Source organism: Thermobia domestica, chromosome 7 (assembly GCF_964235325.1).
Source record: "Thermobia domestica chromosome 7, izTheDome1.hap1.1, whole genome shotgun sequence".
Taxonomy (NCBI): Eukaryota; Metazoa; Arthropoda; class Insecta; order Zygentoma; family Lepismatidae; genus Thermobia; species Thermobia domestica.
Genome location: NC_137460.1, coordinates 214597710 through 214623146, shown reverse-complemented (window position 1 = coordinate 214623146; position 25437 = coordinate 214597710). Strand labels below are relative to the sequence as shown.

Below are 25437 nucleotides of genomic sequence, written 5' to 3'. Positions count from 1 at the left end.
CTTTTTATTAGTAATCAACAGTTTTGACAGAGCAACATTGAGTGTAAGTGAAGCTTTACGATTACTTTTTCATCATAATTTTGGTGTGCAATTTCCAAGAGGAATTTATAAAGAAGAGCAAGTGGTCTCCCACGTGTTTTGTTACAGCTACAAGTTTTTGTCTGTCAGTGTGTGCCTTTCCATTAATTATATTTCAAGTTTCTGTGTTCGTCCTAGTGACATTCTCCATTTAATACGACATTGGCAATTTTCGTGAAGTTTTTCTTAGTTGTGATAACGTATGAAATCATAATGAAGCACTAAAAACTTCTGTGGGAACCCGCCCCATGCACGCTCTGTCCGGTATCATATCAGTGAAGGAAGCAATGTATTCAACCTCTAGCACAGAATCATCAAGAGTCCAGATCTTTACAAGGATGGTAACGAATCAGCAATGTACCTTCCCAGGAAGTAACTTGGTTTTCACGTACAAACGACTTAAATGCTGATTCCCATTCATATATTTGCTACAACACTACTTCCTTGAACTTAAACATGTACTTCAACAAAATGTGGCTTCTTTACATTCTAGTGTACTTGTTACTGTACCAAGTATTGGATTCTATAGCTACTTATGGCATTTTAGTAGCAAGTAGCATGTTTATTCCAAACCAATATCCTTTCATATGTGTTGTTGTGAACCAGTGCAGTTTCTTAAGTGAGCAGTATTAGTCTATTAACAAGCAGCTTGTAGAGTGGTGCAGGATTTATGCCAAACGCATATTCAGTTGGAATAATTTAGAGGCATTCTAGTGGCCCATAGCCCAGGTGAATGAGCAGCATGAAGAATCCACCCGTTATTTTCGCCGCCGCTCGCTCAGTGTTTAGTCGAGCGACAATGCAGTTCTGGGACATGTTATTTTACACCACAATACATTTCTCTGGAGTTTTTCATACTTTTTTCCATTATTAAGGAATTACCTTGGAGCCCCCTTTGGTTTAGCTCCGTCCAGCCTTGGCTCAGGATCAACTGGTAGTGAGATGAGATGCTGTTGTGTTAGTGTTTCTTATATGGAGATGGGCAGTTTAAAGGTGTTTTCCTGATAAAGGTTGCCTTCGTAGCAACCACATTCGTCATTTTTGATGAGTATGTTGTTTTTAGTTATGTTCAATTATGTTTGAGCATGTTTGTGCGTATTAAAGCTCATCTTTGATATAGCCTGTTAATTTATCAGGCCCAGTTAAGCTCTTCGAAAGCTTACTTTTTCTAAGCCCTCTTTAGTGTTTATAATGTTCAGTGCTCTCTGAGTTGAGTGAAAGTGGCATATTAGCCAGTGCTTTCTCATAATAATAGTGAATCCTCCAGCTATCTCTCCAAGTTCATTTCAATGGTGTTCTTTGAAGAACTGTGTTTACAAGTGTGGTGCACTACTTAATTATCCTGTTTTTATGTTGCTTCATAGCTGCAGTAAGCTGTATCCTCTACTATGTGTCAGTGCTACTTCACGAATAGCTGTTTTGTGTTCTCACCGGTGCTAGGTGTCCCTTATAATCTCCATATAATGTTGGCCACTCGCATTTTAGTGCAGTTGTGTTGTTTACACAAAAGTGTCTTTATCTTATCTTATTGAGCATCAATCCTGAATACATGCATCATTCATTAGTAAGTATGCTTTGTGCATATTCTCAGGTAAGAATCACAATGTTGGATAAACAAGCTTAGCGCTACATGTGTTCATGGCAGCTTCACTCTCACCGGGGTGGAGCATAATGTTGCCAGTTCAATCAAGAAAAGGGCACAGAATGCCCATATGTGAAATGTAAATCTCATAGTAACAGGTAATCAGTCTCAATGGGTTATTAGATGAATGTGTATAATTTTATTGCATACCTTTTCTTAGTGGTAACAATTTTAATACTGAGTTTTGCACTTATGTTTGGATAGTGCACATGTAGGCGCGCACCCGATGGTGGGTATACGCTGGCTAGTACCTTATAGATATATTATTATCCTTGAAGTCTAGTTGCAGTGTACAACAATTAACAATTATGATACGATATTATCTTTTGCATAATAAATTTAAACTATTTCTTTCATTATCTTCAGAAGTGACAATTCTTCTGGAATTTGGTAAGAATAACTTGCATATTATTATGAAGTGTGTTAATGTTTCAATCATTATACAAGGGAGGTGAAGTTGGTTATCCCTCCTCAATTGTTTATAGCTGCAAGAATTTTGATGTAATCATGCATCAGTAACTGAATATTTTCACGCATGACTTTTTTTTTATTGTTTTATAAATATACGAATATATGTTCTCATGCATGATAGTATATGTACCTGTTATAAAGTACCTGTTCTATATCAAGCTTCCATGGCCCTAATACCAACTTTTGATCAAATAATAAATAATCTTTTCCATTTTAAGTGTTGTTGTTCAAGTGCAAGTCCCTAGTAGCTAGATAAGTTTAATTTAAGGTTAGCTATTTCTAAATTATGATATACGCAGGAGCAAAAAGAGGAAGGGGGGTTTGTTCATGCCTTCTCGTAGAGCTGGTGTGGGCAAGCCTCGTGTTGTCGGACGTTGTCTGTGCGCCCTATACTTCATTGCCATATCATCTTTCACAGACTGGCGACCCCTTGATACTCAGTTTTCTGGATTTTCTTTAGTCTGCGTTCTAAGTACGTTAGACGCCTTCCGCTCCGTAGCACTCAGAAGTTCCGGGCCATCCTCTGGGGCGCTACAGATTCCTGCCACGAGCGGAGTTTTAAAAATTGTATAACGTTTACTGTATGTAGAAAAGGATAGTGCTGTCCTATTTCATGAGTTTGAATTTCCAAAATTTACGAAACAAATATGTAATATTGTTCTCGGGTTATGTAGGATTACGGGGGACCAAAACTACGTAAAAACACAATGTTTACAGGTCGAATGAGTTCATGTTGCGGAAAGATAATTGATATTGATATGTGAGTAATTTTGTGAACTGTGTAGATCGGAAATGCCATGTACGAAATGGAAAATTTTGCCATTACCATGCTTTTAATTATAATGGGTGAATATAACCTTCATTGCGGCGCTTTAACCTGACTTCGCTCGCTAGCGCTCGCTCGTCAATACTAATGGACTTATTGTTGATACAAGTTATGGCCATTACCTGCATCTATGACCTCAAGCGTGTCACTTTGGAGGGATAACACCCTTGACGAGCACACAATCAATGTTCGGGGGAGGGATGTAAAGAACGAGTAAGGTAAGAAGCGGCCTAGGGCATTTAATTTAGATAACATCCCGGCATTCACCTGGTGTGAATGAAGAAATCCCAAGGAAAAAAACTCATTCAGGGTAGCTGGCCTGAAAAAGCTGTTACACCTTTCCGAACGACTGACCCTGAAGGAAATCGAGCCCGGGACCAAAGGCAAGAGCGTTAACGGCTACGTACACTCATCAATACCGTCTGAAACTTTTTAGTTAGTGATATGTTTGACTTAATCTAGCTTAACCTCACAAACATTTAAGAAAATAGGCAATATTTAAGAAAACAGCAATGATTTTCAACAAAAAAATGTTTCTCCCCGTAATACGACATATGGCTAGTTTTCATACACTTCATAAGTAATGCATCTATGTGGGTGTTGAATCTGTCGGTTTGATATTTCTTGATTAATAAATGTTGTGCTTCTCAAGCATGTAATCCCAGAATAAAACACAGCTATAGGCGGGAATTCATGTCACTTAATGACCCCATTTTAAGTCAGTAAGTGATTTTCCTATTTTGGTTTTGCCAACAGTTCGTACTATGCGCGACGTCGTCCATGCAGTGTTCATTGTATGGTCGACGCCGATAAGTAAATAAAACGGGATACTTCAAAAGTTGAGCCAGTGGGTGTGCAAACGTAAACCTCGTGTAGCTCAGGTACAGGCTGCATAATTAATTCTTTACATCAATGTTAATGTGCATCCTCAACTTGGGATAGCGCAGTTGCCGAAGTTCAGATCAAGAATACGTGGACAAATTCATATTACTTTGAAACTCACATTTCTTGATGAAAATAGCCAGTGTTCGAAGTGGAGGAAAAGCAGATGCGGAATTTTTCATACGATTTTGGCTCAACATACCGGCTATCTAAATGTTGAAATGCAGTGAGGGTATGTTGTCTAAAAGATTGCATTCTACTTACATAAAGACTGGAAACCATTAAAGAGCTTCTTTCTAGTAACGCGGGTGGATAGACTTTGATTCCCTCTTTCCAACAACTTTCTGGAAAAAAAATATCCATTTCTGTTGTATTATGAAGAATTATACAAGAAATTGTTCAAAAACCGAATGATGAAATTAACAATTTCCTGCAGGAAAACTCCTGGTGCCCCACTCGACTGTGGATTATTCCAAACACATGGAAGGATCGCTCCCATAGCAAATAACCCCTAAATCTCCCCATGCTCAAAACACGGCATTTATTAAGGCAAGAAGACACACACACACACACACACACACACACACATATATATATATATATATATATATATATATTACAACAACAAACAATTAATATGGCATAAATAATTGTTCAAAAATTCCTTTTTTTTATTTATGGGTGCACATTTAGTAGTAGTAGTAGTAGTAGTAATGATAGTATAGTGGTAGCAAGGTAGTAGTAGTAGAGTAGCAGTAGTTCGGGTTAGGTTAGGATAGGTTCAGGCCAGCGAAATAAAGTCATATTTCAAGTCCCTTGTTCATTATTGTGTTGCCCTGGAATAACGCCCCTTATCAAGATTTTCATAGAAATGAAAGCAACACCTTATTGCTGAATCTATGTTCACAGATGACTTATATGTTCTGCTCCTGCATAAATTAATTCCTTAAACATTTGTCTTTTGTTCTGAAATCACGCCTTTTACCTATAAATTTTAATAAAACAGGTTCACGCATTCTTAATCTGCACTGTTTCTGCCGCTCCAAAACACTTATTAATCCTACAAACGCAGCGCCGTAACTTAGATTTTTTGTGGGGGCAAGCATTAATACGCGTATTTGGGTCCCCTAGAAAAAGTTGTTTTTCTAATCCTTGGGCCCCCTCTTTAAGTCTTTCTCTTAGTATTTATAGACCTCCCGGAGCCTGTGGGCCCTCCCGCACGGCAAGATCTATGGGGCGGTTAGTTACTTCCCTGGGTTCGTTCCATATATGACAAACTAATTAAGGGAACAATATTCACAAATCTCAAAGCCATACGAATAAATATTATTTCTAGGGTCCCTAATAGTAGACATTTTTAACTTAAATGTGCCTATGACTCATTTTTTATTTACCTTTCGTGTGCTGTTTTGTTTATGTAATGTCGTACTGAACCTGTTTGATGCTTCATTTAAAATTTCATGTCCATATCGTATATAGAGTAAGAAAATTTTCTCTTAATCTGGACTCCCTTCGAAGGGCGGGCAGCTTCCCTGGAGGGGCATTGCGCCCTCTGCCCTCTCACAAGTTACGGTCCTGTACAAGAGTTCATTTGGTGCTAAAATAAATTGATATATCATGAATGTCAGTGCACCCATAAAAAAGAACATAACAGAGGAAACCTGAATTTTCAATCTTGATACATGTATCAATGCATGCGCAACATGAAATGAGATTTTTAAAAAAACCGGCTTTCTTCCCGCCTTTGGTGGGACAATCCTCAATTATTTACGCATTACTCAGTGCATTTGCGACGGCGATGTCGCTGAACTCGAGGAATATAATACTCCATAACTTACTGTATCAAATAAGTTCTAATGCAGAAAGAAAACTTGCTACTTTGATGCACGTTGCCTGCAGATATTCCTATTATTTTAGGCAGAGATGTCACTAGGCTACCCAGGCTAGTTGCCTGGGAAGTGCCCAAGGAAATTGACGGCATTACTATGATTCCACAAAGAAGCATCATGCCGAACTGTTATATTAATGTGCCCCAAAATATTTAACCTGGAAATTCTTATTTTCTATATTCGTTAGACCCTTTTCATTTGAAAACCATAACATAATAGGCCTATATATAAAATAAACCTTCATACATATACTATTACAGACATTACATTTCACATAATCCTTATTTGCGTATAATGTACTTCGTTTGCTAAATGTAAAACGCAACTTACACAACCGTCGTAACAACGGCAATGCCTTTTCTTATTGTCTATCAGTACACGAACAAATTCCAGGTATGTCTTAAATTACATTTCACATTGGCACATTACCTCAGCCGAAACGCTGTCAACGTAGCTGCCTTGATTATGGATACACTGCGCATGAAGTGCTCCAGGTTAGTGACGTCATTAAGTGACGTCATGTGCTGTTGCTCTGGTTATGTCAAGATAAGAACTCCCACACCTGGAGTGTCATGCTCTTTCAATTGTGCAATTGTGAATTTATACATAATTTTAAATTTTGACAAAATTTAGTTTCTTTACAATTTTTATATATTATTACATCTTTTTTATGTGTCCTGAGCCTCTACCCCCAAGTAATTTTACAAATAGTGTGAAAAATTTACTTAGAACAAGCGAATTCGTCCATGTTGGAACGCGCCCTTTTAAACAAATTACGTTTTCAAAAATAATTAAAACAAATTTAGTGAAGCAGTCCACTCGACTATAAGGCCGGGACTTTGTTTATAAATCTCCCGAAAGGGAGATAACTAGAACTAGAATCTCCTTGTGGCAATCTCTGCATGTCTCCTCCTCCTTCTTCTTCTTCTACGCGGCAGGAAAAAATAAACGAGGAAATTCTCCACTGTTCTGAACAAGGCCTATCGCAAATTTACTGAGGTAACAACAGTAATGAAGAAAGGTCAAATTGAGTAGGATATAAACTCTGGGAAAATTAAGAGAAAAGATTCATACAAGGAAGTGAATTGTAGGGGAACATGCGATTTGTACAAAGATAAAAGAGAAAAATTGAGGAGAGAAATCGGGGCCGTGAAAAGAATGGTTTTAAGTTGAAAGGTCCAGGTCTGTAACTGGCATACAAGAGGGAGAAGAACTGGTAAGATGGAGGGAGTTATAAGGGCAAGCAAAAACAAAGTGATTACCTGTACCGCTCCATAACCCACAGAGCACATCACAGCCAGTGGACGTACATATTAGATCCAGAACGTCCAGTTTTAGTACATTGACTTATGCGTAACATCCATTGGTGGTCCATATTACGCTCGGCAATGGATATCCACATTCTGAACTTGAGTGGACGGTCCATTGGATGTCCATATTACATTCAGAAGTGAACCCACACAGCAATGAAATATTTTCAAAACGTTTCTAAAACGTGCCATGATTTTCCTTCAGAAAATGTATCCTACTTCCCTTAAGGAAATATATTCCATATATTGTTGAAAACATTTTCCACATAATACTGAAAATATTCTCTGAATACCCTCAAAAACGTTGTAGAAATATTTTATACGCCGTTAGAAAAGTTTTCCAAAAAATGTTTCCTGTACGATTTCCAAACATTACTGAAAATGTATTTGAAACGTTTTATACAATGTTAACGGAATGGTTTTTAAAATGTTTCTCATGGAATATTTTAAAATGATTTACCAATAACGCAGACAATATTTTCCTACATATGCCAAAATATTTTCTTTACATGACAAAATATATTTAGTGAATATTTTTTCTACATCGCAGAAAATATTTAGAGAATAGTTTCTGTGCATGACAAAATATTTAGGGAATATTTCCTGTACATGACAAAATATTTACAGAATATTTTCTGTACATGATAGAACCCGAAACCCATAGGCCAACTCGGTTACTATTGCAGATACGAAAACAAGGTAAGATACAGAAGGAAATTTTTAAAATGCAGCAAGTTTTGTTTTTATATTAGTATACCGCCCAATAGTAACGAAAAGTACAACGCTGCCACTGTTGGACAACACAATGAAAGAAAGTGTGGTTTGAAATTATTTGGACCAAAGAGAACGGAAAGACACAGTGAAAAATATAGTGCAAGACCCAATTTCGCGTCCTTGGTATCTGCTTCCCCCCCTTAACATCGTGGTTGCTACGCCACTGGCGTGGATATTGCATTTGCATGTTTATCCTTCACTGTGTCTCCTTTCAATTCTTCTTGGTGTAGCTAATTTCAAACCACACATTCTTTCATTCGTGTAGCCCGACATGATGTATGGTAACGCATTTTCTTTATTGTGCGGTACACTAGTACAAAAACAAAAGTGTTGCTGGAATTTAAAAGAGTCCTTACATATCTTACATTGTTTTCATATCTGCAATAGTAACCGAGTTGGCCTATGGGCTCTGGACTTTTGCGTCACTCTGCATATATAACGGCTTCTTGCTGGGAAGAAATAGTGGGTTGAAAAAAAGGCGGCTAGGCTGTGACATAACAACTGGAAGAAAACATAAGATTCTTCAGTACAATTTTACCTGCTTAGACGTTTTTGCCTCACTCTGTCTTCATGACGAGGAACCATTGCGGCCCACAGACTCAGACAAAAAAATGAATAAACAAATAAATAAAAACAAAATAAAAATAAAATAATAATAATAAACAGTGTGAATTATAACTACACTAGCAGCGTTCACCCCGCTTCGCTGCGGTCACCCCGGAACGCAATAAACTTTGTTACTTAGATAATTTTTACTTTTTCGCTTTCAAGTGATATGATAAAAACCATAGAAGATTGCACTAATGTTAACATTATATCGCCTGTCATTTATGTTAACCCGCCCCGCTTCGCTGCGGTCACCCCAACCCGCCCCGCTTCGCTGCGGTCATCCCGGAACGCAATAAACTTTGTTACTTAGATAATTTTTACTTTTTCGCTTTCAAGTGATTTATAGCGCCTGTCAGTTATGTTAACCCGCCGAGTCACAGGGTCATGCGGGTTGCATATAAATACGTTTATTTTTATACCTATGATGAACTAATAACAAAGGATTTGTACGTATGGACACCTGAATGGTCAATTATCTCAAGACACTGGTAATTGAAAATTAAAGTGATATGATAAAAACCATCTAGGGTCCACATCCTAACAACCCCCCAAAAATGAAAGAAATCGGTTCAGCCGTATTAGCGTGATGAGCGCACAAAGGATTTTTTGTACGTATTGACACCTGATTGGTCAATTATCTCAAGACACTGGTAATTGAAAATTAAAGTGATATGATAAAAACCATCTAGGGTCCAAATCCTAACAACCCCCCAAAAATGAAAGAAATCGGTTCAGCCGTATTAGCGTGATGAGCGGACAAAGGATTTTGTGCGTTCTCTTTTATATATATAGATAATGTTAGCTTGCTCTCATAATTTTAAGCTTTTTTAACTCAAAATCTTATTTACACACAGAATGTTTCTGGGTGTTTCACTGGTATTACTGGTATGTGGCCACGCCGTGCATATATGTTGGGGTGTCTTATGTGACTCACGAGATTCAAACAGCATATCAGTGTGTTCACAATCGTCGCCTGCCAGTTTTGAAAGCGGCTGTATTGGATTAACTAAAAAAAAAAAAGAAAAGGATTGATTTTTAGACATCCAATTCAAGGAACAATTGTTGGCAATCCTTTTCCTATCTTAAAAATAATAAATCCAATATAGCCGCTTTGAAAACTGGCACGCGATGATTGTGAAGGCTCTAATTTGCAGTTTGAACCTCGTAACATCACATAAGACACCCCGACATACATAGACAGCGTGGCCACATACCAGTAGTAGCAGTGGAACACCCAGAAACATCCTGTGTGTAAATAAGATTTTGAGTTTTTTTTTTTTTTTTCAAAAAAAGCTTAAAATTATGAGAGCAAACTAACAGTATGTAGTTATAATTTACACTGTCCCCTATAATAAGCATACATATATATATCAGTTTATATCGGTTAGTAGTTAATAAAAATATAAATGTACACTATTCTGGCTTTATTTATTTAAATTCTCTTCAGCAGCATCTTCATGCTGCTCGTATTATTTGTTTCTATACATTAAGAACAATCTTCTCAAATATCAGAAATTCACATTTTAACTTGTAAACACTTGTTCTAGAAAATTATGTCACTGATACTAATTAAATAAAAATCAACAACAATATTTATGTATGTTGTTGAAAATGTTCTACAAATATACGGCGCATGGGGAATAAATCTTTTCACGAAATGTCACTTTTTGCTACTTTCAAGATATATCACTGCTAAATAACAAGAAATACAGATTTGCTTCTTTATAATCTCACTTTTGATTACCACAACTAACTCTAATTTCGACGCTGCGAATTGTCAGTTAAAGTTCTGTGGAACTGCAGCTGAATTCTTAACTGATCTTGTTCCTCTCTGTATGGCATGTTGAAGCCAAATCCCAATAATCTACGCGATCTCATAGTTAGTTACGTTTCTCTTGTGTTACACAGTTTCTGAAAATAAAGATAATAGGCAGCGTTTAATAACAATAACAAAAGGGAATGATTAAAGATCAATTATTACATCTTAAACTTACAAAAATATTTAAAATGTTTGTGTAGGACCTACGGCAGCTTGTGAAGACAATATTGTATTACAAAAGTAACATCCTGAAGAAAATGTAAATGGCAAGGAAGACAACAGCTACAGCTGAAAGTGACATACCTCAGACTGTAGCTTAATTACGGACATTGTAAGATGAAGCGGTCACACTTTTATTTTAAAAAGTACAGCATCTTATAAATATTAAACCGAATATTAAATCTATATATATAAAAGAGAACGCACAAATCCTTTGTGAACTCATCACGCTAATACGGCTGAACCAATTTCTTTCATTTTTGGGGGGTTATTAGGATTTGGACCCTAGATGGTTTTTATCATATCACTTTAATTTTTAATTACCAGTGTCTTGAGATAATTGACCATTCAAGTGTCCATACGTACAAATCCTTTGTTATTAGTTCATCATAGGTAAAAATAAACGTATTTATATGCAACCCGCATGACCATGTGACTCGGCGGGTTAACATAAATGACAGGCGCTATAATTTTAACATTTACTGCAATTTGAAAGCGAAAAAGTAAAAATTATCTAAGTAACAAAGTTTATTGCGTTCCGGGGTGACCGCAGCGAAGCGGGGTGAACGCTGCTAGTCTATATATATAAAAGAGAACGCACAAATCCTTTGTGAACTCATCACGCTAATACGGCTGAACCAATTTCTTTCATTTTTGGGGGGTTATTATGATTTGGACCCTAGATGGTTTTTATCATATCACTTTAATTTTTAATTACCAGTGTCTTGAGATAATTGACCATTCAAGTGTCCATACGTACAAATCCTTTGTTATTAGTTCATCATAGGTAAAAATAAACGTATTTATATGCAACCCGCATGACCATGTGACTCGGCGGGTTAACATAAATGACAGGCGCTATAATTTTAACATTTACTGCAATTTGAAAGCGAAAAAGTAAAAATTATCTAAGTAACAAAGTTTATTGCGTTCCGGGGTGACCGCAGCGAAGCGGGGTGAACGCTGCTAGTAATAATAATAATAATAATTTGAAAACATGTGGCAGCATTTGAGTTGATGAAGAACTAGCGTCTCATTCCGAAGACTCCGATCTCAAATCTGGACCCGATCATTCTTTTTCCTTCAGTCGCACTAGGTGAATGCCGAGATGGTTACTAAGGCCTTGATCACCGCTACCTTACTCGATTTCTTTCCCACAGAGCAGGCCATACATATTACTTTGCCTTATAGAAATGAATAATTTTGATAACGTTGCATTGCAAAGAATACAAAAAATCGCGAATGTAGGAATGAATCATGAAATGCTCAAGAAAACTACCAACATAACAGAACAATTCAGTAGAAGGATGAAATATACTCTATACATATTCAGCTCTCTCTTCCACGGACACTTAAATGTAACGTGTCACTCGAAGATGGGAAAATTGCATATTTTGCTAAAATAAGGATTTTCAAAGTGTTTTAAATGTTATAACAGCGCTTGTAGTACATGCTTTTGGGAAATAAAGTTTACAGGAAGATGATGCTGAGAAGTATTCATGGCACAATAGTATGTATTTAATCCTTTGGGGATCCTATGGTACAATTTTGTACCATACGCGTTTTTCATGGTACATTGCGTTATTTCTCTTCTATTTGAGCTTTTTCGTCCGGTTTTTTTTTTGTTTTCCAAGTCCAGAGGCCTTGTAGAAGACATTACGTATGGTTTCAGACCGTCCTGCGTCCAGACATAGGAGGTGATGACGTCAGACGTCAAAAATTTCTTTTCTCATTTTCTAAGCCTATGTTCAATATTTTTTGGCGGGCTTATTTTTCTACGTAGAAGATTGAAATTTTGCACAAACATTCAGTCCACCGAGTAGTATTTACCAGATTTTTTGTTCCGATGTCAGTGCTCAAACAGGGAGGGAACCAGAGGGGTAAAAAAGGGATTTTTTAACCCCCAAAATCCCGTTTTTCGTCAATTTCCCGCCTTACATACATGATGGGGACACGTGTCATACCGTCTGAAAGGCAGTTCCATTCTGAAGAGAATGACGGTCGAATTATTATTCTAGGGTAATTAGGGATGTCTCAGGGAATTTTTTAAAAATATACTTCTATATAGGGAAAAATGGGACATGGTGGGTATACTTTTTTTGGCGGGCTTATTTTTGAACGTAGACGATTGAAATTTTGCACAAACATTTAGTCCACCGAGTAGTATTTACCAGATTTTTTGTTCCGATGTCAGTGTTAAAACAGGGGGGGGGAACCAGAGGGGCAAAGGGGTAAAAAAAGAGATATTTTTACCCCAAAAATCCCGTTTGTCGTCATTTTCCCGCCTCACATACACGATGGGGACACGTGAGTCATACCGTCTGAAAGGTAGTTCCATTCTGAAGAGAACGACGGTCGAATTATTATTGTAGGGTAATTAGGGCCGTCTCAGTGAATTTTTATCCAAATATACTTCTGTATAGGGTAAAAGTGGGGCATGGTAGGGAAATTTTTTTGGCGGGCTTATTTTTGAACGTAGACGATTGAAATGTTGTACAAACATTCAGTCCACCGAGTAGTATTTACCAGTAGTTTTTTTCCGATTTCTGCGTAAAAACAGGGGGGGTAGAGGGGCAAAAGTTTAAAAAAGGGATTTTTAGACCCAAAAAATCCCTTTCTTCGGGATTTTCTCCCTTTACATACATGATAGAGACACGTGAGTCATACCGTCTGAAAGGCAGTTCAGTTCTGAAGAGAATGATGAGCGAAACATGACCCTAGGGTAATTAGGGATGTCTCAGGAAATTTTTTCCCTGAGATCATGGTGTTTTAGGGTCGTTTTGGGCATGGTGGGAATTCCTGATAAAATTTCTCCCGCCCTTACTATTCAAGATAGAAACTTGAAATTTGGTACACACATTTAGTTTACCAAGTACTATTCATGAGATTTTTTGGAGGTCTCTACGTTCACACAGGGGGGCCCAAAGTTGGACAAAAAAATTTCCCCTTTGACACCAATTTTCCCTCTCCTGGTATATGGTATGGGCATGAAAATGATACCATTTGAAAGCCTGCTCTATTCTGAAGAGAATGAGTTATGAACCATGATCCTAGGATAAATAGTGACGATACAGTACCTGCTTGACTGAAAGTCTAAAAAATAGCCCAAAAAGCCAGGATCCGGAAAGGGTTAAAGCGAAAGAAAATAAAAAGGGCACCAGAAAGTTTTTCTTTTATATATATATATATATATATATACAAGAATTTATACATAGTGTATCGCTCTTTAAATGACAACTTGTATAATTTTTTCCACTCTTAAAATGAGATTAAAGAACAGTAGGGAGAGTTTCTTACCTATTATTGTGTTAGTGATTAATGAGTGAAGCTCTTTCCTTTTGCACCGTGCCAACAAAATTGCTCAGCTATTGCACTTGTCTTTTTCATGACGTTTCTTGTGATGGCTTCTAAGCTGTGACCTCCAAGTTTTTCATTTCTTAGACCTGTAACGAAATACACACTAAGCACTCAAGTAATAGTAATGGAAATTTAGAGCACACAACTGATGCCCTTAAACAAATTACATTGATTTTAGACGACAGTGTCACGGAGTCAGTTGCAATTGGCGCATCCTCAAAAATTAATACTTGCACTGACGTTTAGTTTTTCCAATAAAAGAAAGTTACATACTAATTTTCAAACAGTTGTACAGGGTTGGCAAAAACCATGATTTTTATTGAAAAAAAAACAGGTTTTTTTTTGTTTATTAATTTACTCTATGTATTTATATTAAATATGGACAGAAATTAGTTTGTTTCGTCTTGGTGTTATTATCCAAGGTTATGCTGGAAGGGAATCCAAACCGCTTCTCGGCTTACATCCAAGAGAAATTGTCTATTTCGACACGAAACCGGGACTAATTGGTCACAAATGAGATTGCCGACTCACTCACGGACTCCTGATAAAATTACGTTGTACTGATCTTTACATAGGCCTAGTTGTTAATAGAGTTGTCAAGAGTCATTTCAGAATTACAAAAAGATAAGGAGTTACACAAGTAAAAACATTATACAGAATTACATATAAATCGGGAAACTCCCGCCTTAGCCATTGGGAAAATCCTGTTATTAGTTTAAATGTATTTGTATGTAAAATGTATTTTAAGGTCAACGTATCATATTAAATTACAAATTTGTTATGTAGATAACATTCAACAAAATTAAAACAAAGTCGAATCCAAGCTGATGTTGGAAGCTACGTAGGCAGTTGATACATTTTGCCAATTTCTATCAATATATTTAAGTAAACTTGGCTTCTTTATAAAACAACAGGCATTCAGGGAAGTATAAATATACAATTTGGTTTCGTTTCGTATGTTTAGGCTTAACATCCTTAACATCCTAAACATCCTAACATCGACCGAGAATTGAACACGGGACCCCTTGATTAAAAGGTGAAAAGTAGATAAACGTAATGCAGATGGTGTGATATGTGGAGACGTCACCATGAAGTTCACACGATTTAAAGCATTTTTTTTAGTTTAAACTAGTTTTTTTTTTTTAACAGCTGGTTTAACCAGCCAAACCTGCAGTTGTAAATTAGGAATTGATGAAAGCAACGTATCTATAAAAATATTACGAAATCTACAGGAAGACAAGAAATAATTTAAGTTTCAGAATATACACGGTGGTTGTAAACTCAATACCTATTTTTAATCCAGATTATCCTAGAAACCAGCGTCAGCTTTAGCTCGCGTGTAATACTGTTAACATTTTAGAAGTTGTGGAAAATATGGGTGTATACGTTGAAATGTAACTTAATAACCAAACGGTACACTAATAGCGTATTCGATGAAAATAAAACTGTGATAGGTTGTTTACTTTTAGAAATATTCATTGTTACAAATAAGAACTGACTTTACACCCACGCTGTATTCAGGTAGTAGTAATGCAGAAAACACAAACTATTCGCGAACTTCAACATAGATAAGATACTTGGCGCGATAGACTCTTAAAGTTCATCTTTTCATATTTCCGGCAGCCTATAAGTCCGAAAGAAAGCATTTGTGCACCCAGGTTGGTCTATACTTTTTGTCTTATCTTGATGTCAGGAATCATCTCTCAAACGTTGTCGGTGTTGTTTTGAAACACCCTGTATAATTCATACTTCATAAAGTAAATGTTTCAATATGTCTTAAATGAAACTAAATATCTTACAGCGTAAAATAAATAGTTTTATTAGGGGCGCGGTGGCTCAGTGGTAGAGCGTTCACCTCCGGTGCTTGGGGTCCCTGATTCGATTCCAGCTCGCGCCGTGTCGACTTTTGGTGGACAAACACCGTGCTCGTGGGTTTTGTCGGGGTTCTTCCGTTTCCTCCCACTTTGTTTATTACACCATTTCATTCATTTCTCATAATCACCGCCTCCTTTAGCCTAACAGGCATAATCGTGGGACGTAAAACTGAAAGATTTCATTTCATTTTTTTTAAATAGTTTTATTGTTGAAGTATTCAGTTCCGGTGCTTTGTGCGTTTAATTGCGGGAATTTCCCAAACACTTCATTTGCGACGAAGGTTTATCATTATTTTCGGAAAATGCAAGCTTTCTTTACCGTACATCGAAACTTCCACTAGTACGAAGTTTGAATTCAGCACTTGAAATAGTAAGCGTTACGTACTCTTCGAAACTCAGAGCATTAAAATTCTTAAATTTGACACGAATTTTTACGCTATTGCTGCTGTTGATTCTACAGAAAGCTTATTTGAAAACTAGCAACAAATAATTAAACTAAACCGTTTAGTGTTACCATCAAAGATAATAAAAAAATAATACTAATAGTTTTTTTAATACACTACATATTTACTAGTAGTAACAGCACCTATGGCCCTAAACCTATCAGATGTATGAGGGATAATGTCCTTCGGCGTCGCCAAGTGGGCGAGCACATTATTCAGGGAAAGTATATTCTAAAATATAAAATTGCATATTTTATTTCAAATAGGCTATAAACACAATCCATACATTAATTTGTTCTATAATTATCTCAATCTAAGGTACGGTTTTTTTAATGCATTCAGAACTTTATAAGGTCTTACGTTGAATGTTGTATATCTTAACGTAAAAGCACTTAATTCACCCAAGCGAAGTCCAAAATCTGATAAGAATCACTTCCAAAGTGATCACCTTAATTGCACCAATAATATACTAACGAAAAGCTGAAAAACCAAGGTGGGTGTTTCCGCGCTGGGTCCACTTAGGCAAACCCCGAATACAATACAAAACATATATATATACGCAAATCGCAAAAGATTAATTGTAATTTTTCGGTAAATCTAGTCTGATGGCCCCCTTGAATTTTACATATGCCAGGTGAAATATTTACATATCGCCTGCCGCAAATCATTTAAGAGACAATAAAAAAATACCGAAAGAATTGTAATTTTTCAACAATTATTTCGAGCGGCACTCCAATGGTAAATCTGCACGCAGCAGTAGCGTACCTAGGAATTTATTTCGGGGGGGGGATCCAAACTAAATATGAAGGTGTTTTATATTAAATTTCCTAAAATTGCCCCTAAAATTAGGCTAAATTTTAAAAAAGTCGAAATTTCGGGGGGGGGGGTCCCCTGGCACGCAGAATTAGGCAATACTCGAGCAGACTGTTTTACCAAATTTTGACGCATTTCTTGCATCTTCCGGTTCCTTTTTGCAGAACATGCACTAAACGAAAAGAAATCCTTAAGTTTAACGTCCCACGGTTATGCTGGTTAGGCCAAAGGAGACGGTGATAATGAGAAATGAAGATGGAATGAAGAAAGTGGGAGGAAACGGGAGAACCCCGAGAAAGTCCACACGGCACGAGCTGAGATCGAACCAGGGTCCCCAAGCACCGGAGGTGAACGCTATCACTGAGCAACCGCGGGCCCATATGCACTAAGTGAGGAGCACCAAAAGAAAAAGCGAAACAATTCTGCTAGGTGGCAAGTAAAAAATCACGAATGCTATCTAACTGAATCAGCGCAGAAGCACAGCTGGGGGGCCCGAGCGGCAGCGTAGCGAGCAGGCACGTCTGCGACAAAGGAGCGGGGTACGCATAAACGAGGATGGTGGAAAAACATTTACAATATTTGTAATTATTCTTATCTTCAAAAACACTTAATTTCGATCCTTAAAAAAAAAATACCTTTCACAGCTAATACACGAGTGTTACACCGTCTTTCTTTCTTACCCTTACGACAGAAAATAGGGCAATTGCTTCTGTTCTGAATTTTTCTTCTTGAATCAATCTTTTCCACACTTTGCGCAGTTGATTTTACGCATTTCACCACACCATGACTCTGCAGAAACTTTATAATCCTTCTCTTTATATCACACAATTCTTTAAAAAAAAAAAAAAAAAAAAAATGTTTACATTACGGCCATCGCAGATGTCCACAACTGACGTATGAACCGCAAATTCCCGCCGCTTACTTCTACCGTATTTGCATTCAAAATCAATTTCAATAAGCTGTGCAATGAAAGAAATAACTTACATCCACACTCTCATTCCTTCACGAAAAATATTGCACATCACATTTTATCTATAAAATTTGTTCTCGGTGTAAACTTCTGCTCGACTGAATCCCAGAATTATTATAAGCCAGTGGCGTATTTAAGGGGGGCTTCCGGGCTTGAGATCCTTGAAATTGTACTTACTATATTAAAGTAAATGAATTATCTTGCAGAACAAAGTTAGCGAAGCCCCTCTCCCCTGCAAAAATCGTAAATACGTCAGTAAAATGGTAATACACGCACAATTAACCCATCAAAATAGAAATGTACGTGTCTGCTTCCTTGGGAAGCATCCCCTCGGGCCATCCGCCTTCACCCTCCCTGACTCGGTTAATGGCATTCGTGGTTTTTAGTAGCCCCCTAACACAGATTGGTTTGTATTTTTTGTACTGTACTTCTTATCCACAGGAATCAGTATAAATACGCAAATCGTAAGAGAATTGTAATTTTTCGACAATTAATTCTGACGGTCCCCTTGAATTTTATCTATGCCAAGTGAAAAATTTATACGTCGTCTGGCGAAAATCATTAAATAGACAACAAGAAGGAAAGTAGCGAAAGAATCATATTTCACTAAGTATTTCGAGCAATATAAAAATAATACGTTTATAATAATAACTAAAATAGCATGAGCAATGCCCCCCGGAACATTACTTCTGAAAGAAACACTGATTTCGAGTGACACGCTAGAAGTAAAACTGCACGCAGAATTATTAAAACCTGTCATAAAAAGGGTTAAGTTTAGAGTTACCCCTCCGCTTTTTATAAAAATCAGGAAAATTTACATGAGAAATGAGGTAAGAAATGATAATTTGAAGTTTTTATTTGATGTTTAGGAGTGTAAGTTCGACAGGAGAGTTATGTTTAATGCGAGAAAAGATATGTGGAAGTCAGCACTATTTGCCGGATGCGGAAGTATTCGCGGAAGGTTTCAGCAGCCTGGTAGTTGTAAAATATGGCGAATATGGCGAACAGGTGTAACGAATGCGCAAAAATAATGAAGGAAACCTTTTAAATTTTTGTGAAGCCCACGGAGTACTGAAGTTACATGAAATGTAACAATTTTTAATACTTTAAGCATTGTTTTTTGTATGTTGCAAAGTCCAAGGGCACTTTCAGACTGGAGGGGCAACTCTAAACTTAAGCCCATAAAAATGGTAATGTACGCATCTTTGGTAACTCTTTACATTGGGAAAGGCAGTGATATTATGTCAGTACATAGTATTGCCGAGCGAGCGTCAACGAGTGAAGGCGGGTTAGAGCCCCGCAGGGCACGTTGTTTTCTGTCTTTCCTTCTTGGGAACTGTAACTGCAGGAACCGGTTCAGATGAATTGGTTATTGTCACTGCCTTGCCTAAACTAAAGACTTGCCCGCATCTTTTCCCTTTGAAAGTTTCCCTCGCTCCTGTTGTCCTCCACCTTCGCAATGGTCTGACTCAGATAGTATTGGTGCGGGAAGGTTCTAGAACACAGGTCCCCCATATAGGTTAATTTTTTTTTCGGTACCAAATTAAAATATTTAATTCACATAGTATTGCCGAGCGCGCGTTAGCAAGTGAATGCGGGTTAGAGCCCCGTAGGGCACGTTGATTTCTGTCTTTATTACAGATAAATGGGAAGAGGAACCTGTGTTCTAGAACCCTGCCTATTGGTGCTTTTTAGTGGCCACGTAGTACACGCTGATTTGTATATTTTGCACTGTAGTTTTTATGTCATATATCCGGTTCCGTATATATATATATATATATATATATATATATATATATATATATATACGCAAATCATAAAAGAATAACTGTAATTTTTCAACAATTACTTCTAACGCTCCCTTTGAATTTCATCTATGCCATATGACGTATTTCAAATCGCCTAGTGCAAATCATTTAGGAGACAATAAAAAGAAAATTATTAAAATAATCTATTTTCCAGCAATTATTTCGAAAGATGAGCCAAAAGTAAACCTGCACAGTATTTTATGTATAAAGATAAAAGAACGAAATCTAGCATCCCACATGCCTTTATTAATTTGTAAACATAAATTTCTCACAGACAATAAAACTAAATTATTTTATGTAATCGTTATACTTACCGACTTTTCTTGTCTTGTCTTGTCTTCTCTTCTTCACTGTTTAGATTGCAGCTCCATTACAGCTTCCTCCACCCACTAACATGTAAATTTAAACTGTTTAGCGGTTTAAAAGTATGTGGTCTTTCAATTTTGAAACATATTTACTTTCATAGAACATATTGTAAATAAATATCCATTTTACGTACTCTCAAATATATATCTTTTATCTGTGGCTTCCTCTGTGCCTAAATACAGCCAGTGATGCCAATTCCTTCAGAGCCTTTTTCCCTTCACAAGCTTCAGAATTTCCCTTTTCCGAACAAAATTTCCCTTCATCCAAACCGTTCAAATACTGTATTTAGTAAACGTATTTTTAATCGTTTTCGCTTCCACCCCCTCACCTCAATCTTATAACCATATACAAGCAAATACCTGACAGCCTTCCTTTGAGCTTACGCAAAATTTGAACTTGATTTGTTGTTTAGGTATCTAAGGCGTCGCGATAGAGGAGGGGGAAGAATATGGAAAGGTGTAGGGTAGGACCTATGTTAAAGGTGCAATATCTGCATTTGCCTGGTGTGACTGCGGAAAAACCATTAAATACCTCGGTCAGGACGGACAGCCTAAATAAATCATAAAGAATATAAAATAAATATGTAAATTTAATTTTTATCCTAGATATCATGATAGATTTTAATATTAATGTAACCTAAAATACAAAGAAAATATTAAGTATATATTTGGTATTTACTTACTTAAGAACAGCACTCACATATTTACTGAAACGAATACGAACAGTTACAAAAAAAAACCTCTAGCTTATAACGAGATACTTTGTATCGGTCCATAATTACATATATCTCGGGCAGAAAGTGCTTTTACACAAGCACTATACCTGTTATAATGTTAATTAAAAATAATAAAAGAAGAATGTTTTAATATATAAGAAATATACATTATTGTCTAGTTGGTTGCTATGTCGTTGTTTATAGATACTCAGTTAACATGTTTGATTGCAAGTCGGTTTGTGTGAATATACATTAAAAGGGAATCAAAGAATAAATTATTTAATATTCATCATGGACTTGTAATTTCAGTAGAAAAGGTGAGCATACTAGTGAATATAACTTCAGAAGATATTTTAAGGTGAAAACGATTATTGCCACTGAAGATATAACTGAACCAGGGTTAACGACTACCTTTGGTGAGTCGTTGTAAAATTTTTGGTTTACCTCACCCGGGATTCTTGTAAATTCATATCCCGAAGTTTAAGTAAGGGTGAATTTACCTTAGTAAGAAGGTTCATGAATACGAACTCAACTATTCTTAGAAGTGGTAGAGTAATTACAAGAAAAATCATGATTGGTGAGACAGTAGAGAATGAAACTGTTGATGATGCTAACAACGGGCAGAATATAGCTCCTATTGCACCCGGAATGTTGACATTAAAAGACAGAATTCTACTAGCATTACAGCGACAGGAACAACGACTAGAACAAAATTTAACTCAGATGTCCAAAGAGTTAAAACAAACGGTACAGCAAAAATCCGAAGAGTTGAATGGGCGATTAGAAACACAGTATGAAGAATTGAATGGACGATTAGAGAGACAGCATGAAGAATTGGGTAGGCAGTTAAAACAAATAGATCAAAAGTCCGAAGAAGCGAAACAATCTGTAATACAAGCTGTGACAGACATCACGTTACAATTCGACGAGAAGTTAAAAAGATTATCTGAAGATTGCAAGGATAATTACAATCATGTAATCCAAGAAGTTAATATTGTAAAAAAAGATTTTGAAGTAATAGAATCTTCTGTTCGTCAGCAAAAGATTCAGGTGACAGATAATTCTAACCAAATACGTGCAAATACACAATTGATATCTACCTTACAGGAGGAAATTAGGACGTTACAGATTAAAGACAACGCATACAACAACAACATGGTTAATGATCGTTTGGGGTTCCCTCATTCACAAGAGATGACCTCGCATTCACCCGAAGCAGATCGACAAGGACCTTGCGTTATCTCTTCTTCAAGTAACTCATCCGATGAGGATATTATTTTGGAAAGAATTCAACCAAGGAATACAGATGGGCGGAAAAGAGATGGTGGAACCACACATAACGCAGTAGGTAGAAATTTTCACTCAACACGAACACGAAACTGTGAAAGAAATGTAAAGTTAAGTGTAAAAATGAGCGAAATACGTGCTATGAGTAAGTTTAGTGGTAGATGTAATGAAAATGCTACTTCTTTCCTAGAAAAATTTCAGGACGAATGCAGTATAATGTGTATAGATAAATCTCAATATATGAAACTAATCCCTCATTTATTACTTCCACCGTGTTCTTTATGGTTTAAAGCGGTACGGGAACACGTCAACACATATGAGGAATTCAAGGAAGCGCTGATTGCAAATTATGAGAATGACTTTCTACTTGCAAACAGAGACGCTACGATTAGAAATCAACCTTTTAATCCTCGCTTGCACAAATCTGTTGTTGATTTTGTTGTGAATACGTATAATGAATTAAAAATCGTAAATCCACTACAATCTGAATCTAGAGTGATTGCATCTATTCGAAATCTACTACCGTTTAAATTACAACAAATCCTGTTTTCTACGCAATGCATGAGTTTTAATCATCTATTGATGCTTGTTCAATGTTATGAAACTCAATACCAGGCACAGAATCATCAAGCGGGAATAGGCAAAATTAAAAACAATTCAGATAACTTTAGATCAGTACCAGTCCGGAATCTAAATATCCGTAATGTAGACGATACGGAACAACCTAAATCGAGTAAATTTAAACAATCAGAACAATCAGAATAGGCAAAGATATGATGGGAACACACCTAACCTAACTAATCGTGACAATAATTATGTCAGACCATTTAACCAAAGTAGATTCAAAAACAGACGAAATACATGGCGAAATTTTAGAAATACTGTAAACTACATTGATAGACGTAACCGTAGTTCAAGAGATGGCACTTCGTATCAAAATCAAAATAATGACACAATTCCTGTACAGAATAATAATGCAGGACATAATCATGATTGTGCGGTACAATGTACTTTATTGGAATCATATACAAGTACGAATCTAAACTGATTGCAGTTGATGTGGTAGGGGTTAAACCCATATCAGCTATCGATTCTTATGAATATTTATGTGTGAAAATAAATTTAATTCCTTCTTTTCGTTCACTTGAACATAGATTATTATATCTACCATACGGGAAGATGTTAATGTTGTTACTGATTAAAAACAAAGATTATTTATATTATATTGATTTATGTTGAAACTTTATTGTCAAAGATTATATTCAGTAGAAGGTTCATTCTATTAAGCTAATTATTCGATGACTGTACTCATGTGTCACCTTATATGATACTTGGATAAGATTCTTTTGTATCATGACGCCTTGTTGATATGATGTATACTTTAAAATACCATCTTACGTAATTGTTATATAATGCGCCCTGGAAGGAGCAAACATTTTTTTTACATGACCGTTTTTAATGATGAATGAAATCGTTGATCATTGTAATTTGTGTTTTAAAATGTAATTATCTCTTACGCTTTTGATTTCGCATCCTTCGTTGATTGTATTAGTAAGCGACGACATTTTTAATGATAAAAGATAAATAATAATGGAATAAAAGTTTTATTATAAATGTATTTATATGAAGGAAACTTAATGAAGTTATATATGAAGGGCGATCAAAATGTAGAGAACACGATTATTATCATGTCCTTATTATAAACGGACCAGTGGTTCTTAAATATAAAAGTCAAGCTCCCTTGTAACTTTTATATTTAGTCCCTTTATCGGACGACATTTTATATAACGAGATACTTTGTATCGGTCCATAATTACATATATCTCGGGCAGAAAGTGCTTTTACACAAGCACTATACCTGTTATAATGTTAATTAAAAATAATAAAAGAAGAATGTTTTAATATATAAGAAATATACATTATTGTCTAGTTGGTTGCTATGTCGTTGTTTATAGATACTCAGTTAACATGTTTGATTGCAAGTCGGTTTGTGTGAATATACATTAAAAGGGAATCAAAGAATAAATTATTTAATATTCATCATGGACTTGTAATTTCAGTAGAAAAGGTGAGCATACTAGTGAATATAACTTCAGAAGATATTTTAAGGTGAAAACGATTATTGCCACTGAAGATATAACTGAACCAGGGTTAACGACTACCTTTGGTGAGTCGTTGTAAGCTGCTACTGTCTTTGGCTGTACACGAGGAATGTTCGTAAGCACAATATAGAGTTTAGAGATGCGGAATTCTTAAGAATTTATAATTCTGTGCGCACAGTTACCAGTAAATTTGTAAACTTACACAAACACACACACACTAATGACCCAGTATTCGCCCATATATACATTCACGACACGCAGATTTTCTTCTCTTACATCCATTAATCCTCTTCACAATCAATTTTCTGGTTGGGAAAAATATCTTCTGATTGGGAAAACCAAACTGTTATAATAGTTGGAGTGATAATTTAATTGAGAAATATTTCATCTTATTGCATTGCATTTAATTCAACAAGAGAAAGATTGAAACACAAACAAACTATTTGCTGAGCAAAACAATATATTCACATAAAAAACTACATGCGTGTTAGAGTTTCGCCAACTATCATTTTGGCTTCATGATAGTGTCTGATGAAGCCAAAATGTTAGTTGGCGAAACTCTAACACGCATGTAGTTTTTTATGTGAATATATTGTTTTGCTCAGCAAATAGTTTGTTTGTGTTTCAGTATATACAAAGCAAAGCTTCTACTTATGGAAGAGAAAGATTAATTTTGATAAAAGATTTTAAATAAGCATTGTTGTAATGTTTCGAATTTAATAACTGAATATGTTGATCGATGTGTAATGTTGATAAATATTAACGAATGCAAAGCAAGATAACTTGTGAGAATTTATATAAAATATGTGCAACGGATTATGTTTGGAATAAATACGACGTTGAATATATACTGAATTTTAATAAGATTAATCAGATACGTAAATACATTCGTAAATGATTGAAGAGAGGTTCAAATTTCCCTGCAATATTGAGATATTACAAGCAATTTCCCTTTTTCCCTTTTCTCCAAAATTTACTCAAAATTTCCCTGCGCCAAGGGAAATTTCCCTTCAATTGGCATCACTGAATACAGCTCAAAATCAACATAGCGCGCAAGGAATGCTGGTACTTTTGATAAACAAATGACGGTTGATGTGGCGATGCTAATTTGCAATCTTTATATCCAAGTCACACAAGATATCATACATTTCAATTTTTTAACAAATATATTTCTTTGATGCGG

The 25437-nt window shown here is 36.1% G+C and overlaps 1 long non-coding RNA gene across 1 annotated transcript; it reads right to left on the bottom strand.

The window, feature by feature from the left end:
- Positions 1-9890: 9890 nt before the first annotated feature.
- On the bottom strand, positions 9891-20327 carry LOC145689001 (uncharacterized). Its single transcript, XR_014132057.1, has 3 exons — positions 20099-20327; positions 13817-13962; positions 9891-10392 (listed from the first exon to the last, which is right to left on the bottom strand). It is a non-coding gene; the product is annotated as an uncharacterized LOC145689001 (long non-coding RNA).
- Positions 20328-25437: the final 5110 nt, after the last annotated feature.